This window comes from Cyprinodon variegatus, unplaced genomic scaffold, assembly GCF_000732505.1.
Source record: "Cyprinodon variegatus isolate N-32 unplaced genomic scaffold, C_variegatus-1.0 Scaffold930, whole genome shotgun sequence".
In the NCBI taxonomy this organism is placed as follows: domain Eukaryota; kingdom Metazoa; phylum Chordata; class Actinopteri; order Cyprinodontiformes; family Cyprinodontidae; genus Cyprinodon; species Cyprinodon variegatus.
This window is the reverse complement of record NW_015151383.1, coordinates 201,541-207,090: the sequence shown is the minus strand read 5'-3', so window position 1 is coordinate 207,090 and position 5,550 is coordinate 201,541.

Below are 5,550 nucleotides of genomic sequence, written 5' to 3'. Positions count from 1 at the left end.
CTCCTCTGCAGTAAGTATTTGCTGGATTGTCATCATCACTTCTGGTGTGTTTGATTTCATAGGCTGCGTCCTTCAAGGACCCAATCTGTCCGGACTGAGTCCTTCAAAGGCTTTGAATATAAGGAGGCCAGAAGAGTTTGATTATAGATTCAAACAGGTCGAGCCTTCTGCGGCTGTCACTGCCCCTCAATCAGTGTAAGCTCTGTTACCTAGCAACCGTAACAGTTGACTGACAGCACAGGCAAAGAATGGATGCTGACTTCTCACTACTGCTCTGTCTGACAATTACATTACTTTCTAACCATTTGAAATAACAATTTTCATTAATTTAAGACAAATTTATTCATATACTTGTATTATATTAAACTTCGCTTATATAATCAGCACTGTTCGTTGCCATTTCCCTTTTTCCTCTGTGCACAGAGCAGCAGGTTGGCTAGGACTTGCAATGAATCACAGGATACCTGCAGTGGAAACAGCAAACCAAACAGGCAGGAAGAAGGCAGCATATGTCGCCTATGAAGGAGTCTTCCAATCCGTGTTATGCCGTGTTATGGAGCCTAGGCGGAAGTTGAATTGAAGAAACTCATAGCTCTCTGACATCCACCTGCGACACAGCCAATCAACTTTGAACCACACCTCCACGAAAGCCAATCAGCATGAAAAGTTAATCTTAAAAGGCCTCTGAGATGCACTGTCTGCTCCTGTGCGCAGGATGCGGATGCACTGCATGACTTCAGTCAGATGGCACTGTTTCAACTACTTCCAGCCCCTCCTTTGTAGCTAAAGCTTCATCAGAGCGTCATTCCTCCGAACTCTTACTGCGTTCCCTGTCTCATCTTAACCGGTCTGGCAGAAGACCGCCATGTTGAGCCTGGTTCTGCCAGAGGTTTCTTCCCAATGGGGAGGTTTTCCTCTCCACTGTCGCTCCATGCTTGCTCTTCATGGACAGGTTCTCTCAACCTGTGTTTATCCAACTGGTCTACCATCTTCCAGATCCCTGAGAGAAGCTCTAGTATCAGCTCAAGCAATCGACTGGATCTCCCTATAAAGCTCATCATACCGTCTTGCTAACCAGCAGTCTACAGACTGACCAACTTCATATATCTCCACTCCACCACCAGTTTCAGCCCTGGGGGGAAACAGCCCTATTCTTTGCTCCTGTTCATGCATATCTATCAAAATTAAGTGCTATGTTTCCTGCCGAGTTTGGAGCACCAAAGACAAAGTAATTGTATCAATAAATTTCTCCTAATTGTCTTTTCTATTCGTGTGAGTTTTTAGATTGAAATGACATAATCAACCGACAAATCTGGCCTTAGGAGGATGCAGCCACAACATTCGAACACAACATTCATGATTTGCTACTACCCGTGTTACTCCGTTCTGGTTCCTGTGTCCTATTTACCTTTGGATTNGTGTTACTCCGTTCTGGTTCCTGTGTCCTATTTACCTTTGGATTTATTCTTCAAAATAAACCTACACAGAATCAACTCTTCCTCTGCATGTGGGGTTCAGTTACACCCCTGCAAACCCTTTTTACATTTTTTTAAGTTTATTTAAAATTTGAGTTCACTCTGTTCTTTTTTTTTTTTTTTTACTGAGAGTAGATGTTTGAACACACACATAAACCCCCGAAAAAACATCATTATTATGCTTGTTTGCTACTTGATAAAAACAGTCATGAGAACTGATACTGGGAGTGTTTCTTCCTCTCTACTCACCTAAATTCAGCAGGACAGCATGAACTGTTCTATTGGTTCCGCAGTACTGCCTCTATTTTGGCTGTCTGTCTTAGTGTTACAACATACGCAATGAATAGAAGGAAATATCTTAAAAAACATGTTTTATGTTGATTCATAAAAATAAAGTTTGAAAAAAAATAATCAAAAATGATTTTATATACCGGTTATCTTGTTTCACTAACCTTATGGAGACCCAACACTAAATATTTTGCCTCATAGAGATAAGACAGTTTTATTGATTGTTTCTTCAGAATCAGTTTCTGCGGCTGCAGTTCAGTTTCAGTTCAATCTGACTGAGGGAGGTTTTTGTACAACAGTTTTTTACTGTGTGAAAGGCCACTGGCTGCCAATGCGGTGGTAACTCTTACAGTAATAAACTGCAGCATCTTCAGCCTTAACTTCACTGATGGTCAAAATAAAGTCAGACTTTGATCCACTGCCTGTAAAACGACTTGGAGTCCCTGACCCCCGAGTGCTGATATAATAAATAAGGAATTTAGGAGTTTGTCCATCTTTCTGTTGATACCAGGCTAAACGATTAGAACTAAAAACTTCATGACTGGTTCTACATTTGATGGTAACAGATCCTCCTAGATCAGCTCTCACTGCTGCAGGCTGAGTCACTGTGACCTGACCTCTGGACTCTGAGGACACAGAGAGAAAAACATAAAGCAGCTTCATGGTTTGTTGGCTTCATTTCAGAGGGACAGATGTTCATAGAGGAGAGGAGTTTGATTCTCTGGACTTTACCTGTGAAGAAGCAGCAGAGGAGAGTCCAGATGAGGACGCAGATCAAAGTCATGTTTTTGATGAGGAGGATTTCTGCGTCTTCTGTTGTCATGAAGGACAGCTGTCAGTCATCCAGAGTTCAACTCTCAGGACTATAAAGTCTCCCAGAGCGCTGGAGCATGAAGCTGCTGATGCAAAGTGAATCTATGGAAATGCTGTGAATGATTCCAACACAGTATGTGATCATTTGATGAGCTTTTGAATGGAATAAAATCATTTCTTTCTTCGTATTCCAGTCCCTTCAACAAATCGATTAATTCCAGTTTCGTACCACAGCGCCATCATTTTGTATCCATGTTGTTCATATTAGATGGTGGAGCCAGACTTGATGTTAAGGTTAAGTATAATTAATTAGAAGGAACTTTCACTGTCATTACATTTCATTTATTTATTTTATTTTTAGTTAATTTATATATATATATATATCTTAAAGGAACTTTAGAAGTTCCTCTGCAGCTGCTGCAGGAATCTGGCGCATTGTGGCTCAGTTCTTCTGACTCTGTGGAGCCTCTTTTATAGATTGAAAGAGACAATCCTGAATTTATGATAAAGAGGAAAGAGAGTTAGAAAATAACACAAAGAGAGACACAAAAAGATCAAAAGCTAAATAAATACTTAAAGCCATCCATCTGGTTTCCATCTGGTTACTTCAAAATAACAGAAAATGGAGATAAAGAGATAAACGCAACACATTTAGAACAACAGCTTCAGGTTTAATCAAAGAAATGACACATTTCCATCACATTTATATTAACAAAATATATGTATGTGTTCTAACCATATACTTATGTTAAAACAATTCCTACAGAAATGTTATCAATCAGCAGCTTTAAAGGCTCATCTTCATTTTCAGAGCGATGTGTGTCTGCCCTCTTGTGACCAGAGAGAGAATGACAGCCCTAATGATGCACCTAATCTTCACTCCTCCATAGTATGTGACATTCTTAAGTTATATCCAGTTATTAGACTCAGATGATAAAAAGACATATTTTGATTTACATTTTTTAAGTATAAAAACAAGCTGCTGTGTTCCACTCTGCTTCAACAGTAGGCCTATGTGTTTCAGTAAAGAATTTATGAAATTCAGCAGTGATCCTGTTTGAGTTTAATAACAGTTATATACCCTGATTTAATCTGAACTGATAGTTAAAACTATAGTAGAGCTAAACAATTGGGTCCAAGATAAGACCTTAGCTTTGAATAATTGTAAATAACGTGATAAATACTGCTCAATTTGACAAAAAACGACCAGGTTTATGCACTCCAATAGCCAATGGGACATCTACTTTCTTTTAATGTCTACAATTTCAGACATGCAAAAAAAAAAAAAAGACAGCAGTACCATGGACAGCTCCACTTCTCTGAGAAGCAGGCTAAAGGCCAAAACGCACACAATCTGATTTTGCATCCAATCCCACAGAAAATTGTGTTGAACGACGTTGTGGTGTTTAGTGCTCATTGAATGATGATCACAAACAAAATGATTTTCTGCAAGAGGGCTTGCATAGCTCCGACTGAGATAGTTCCCAGGTTTATTTTAGTCAGACTACCAGCGGCAATTTCATAGATCTGACAGGAAGAGAGAGCTGCTTACAAAATAAGCTTCTCTATCAGTCCCTGATTGGTTGCCCTGTCGTGATTTCCTAGAAAAGTTCAGCTTCAACTTCAGCGATAACAACTCCTCTCCATGAGGTGCTGCCGTTTTAAAACACCTCAGCTCTCTCTAGTCACACAAGGTGAAGGAGGAGCAGTGAACGCTCTCACCATGTGGAGTTTACTGCTGGTCTTTTCCCCACCCATTGTCGAGTGCTTTGTATAGAAAATCTATATGAATCCAATGCGTTTGCCACAGCCACCGCGTTCGGTGCAAGTTTGCAATTTATTTGTGTAAAGTTTAAAAACATTTCAAATTCTTAAAATACTCATTCTCCTCTCGACAAAAAAAAAAAAAAAGAATAAGCTGATTGTTTAAATTTAGTCGATTTATGGCATGTTGCATCTTCTCATGACAGGTGTTGTAACCATCGTAAGGATGGGGTAGCTTGAAGACCCAAGTGTTTCAGCCTTAAAGGAATAGTACACCCAAAACATGATTAGCCTTCATTTTCTACTCACCCCCATGCTGAACAACACTCTGGAGTACTTTTTTGATATCTCAAATGCATCTGGAGATCTGGGAGGCTTCTTGCTGTCTGCTGACATTCAAATAATGGAGGTCTATGGTGCCCGAGGCAGAAAGGTCCATAAAAGTCTGCAAAAAACGTGTCAATATTCCTCCATACTGCTCGTCCAATGTATTCCAAGTGTCCTGAGTGGGTAGCGTCCATAATTTACTTGAAACGAAGTCATTTAGAATGTTTTTAGAGCGTAAACAGTAGTGTATAGGATTTCCTAAAAGCGCGCGCCTGCGAGTTCACGAGTCTACGGAAACCGCGGCAGACCAAACCAGACGAAAGTGCGCATTCAGCTCGGCAAAGAACTCATGCTCTTCCTCAACACTGAAGTCCTCAGACATTTTTCTTTCGTTGTTTCTTTCTTTGCACAGGTAAACAGCACATTTCTTCTTCTACGCTTGCATTATCGGCAGAGCAGACGCTGAATGCGCACTTTCATCTGGTTTGGTCTGCCGTGGTTTCCGTAGAGTCGTGAACTCGCAGGCGCGCGCTTTTAGGAAATCCTATACACTACTGTTTATGCTCTAAAAACATTCTAAATGACTTCGTTTCGAGTAAATTATGGACGCTATCCACTCAGGACACTTGTAATACATTGGACGAGCAGTATGGAGGAATATTGACACGTTTTTTGTGGACTTTTATGGACCTTTCTGTCTCAGGCACCATAGACCTTCATTATTTGAATGTCAGCAGACAGCAAGAAGCCTCCCAGATCTCCAGATGCATTTGAGATATCAAAAAAGTACTCCAGAGTGTTGTTCAGCATGGGGGTGAGTAGAAAATGAAGGCTTATCATGTTTTGGGTGTACTATTCCTTTAAACACTTCAGTGTTGACTAC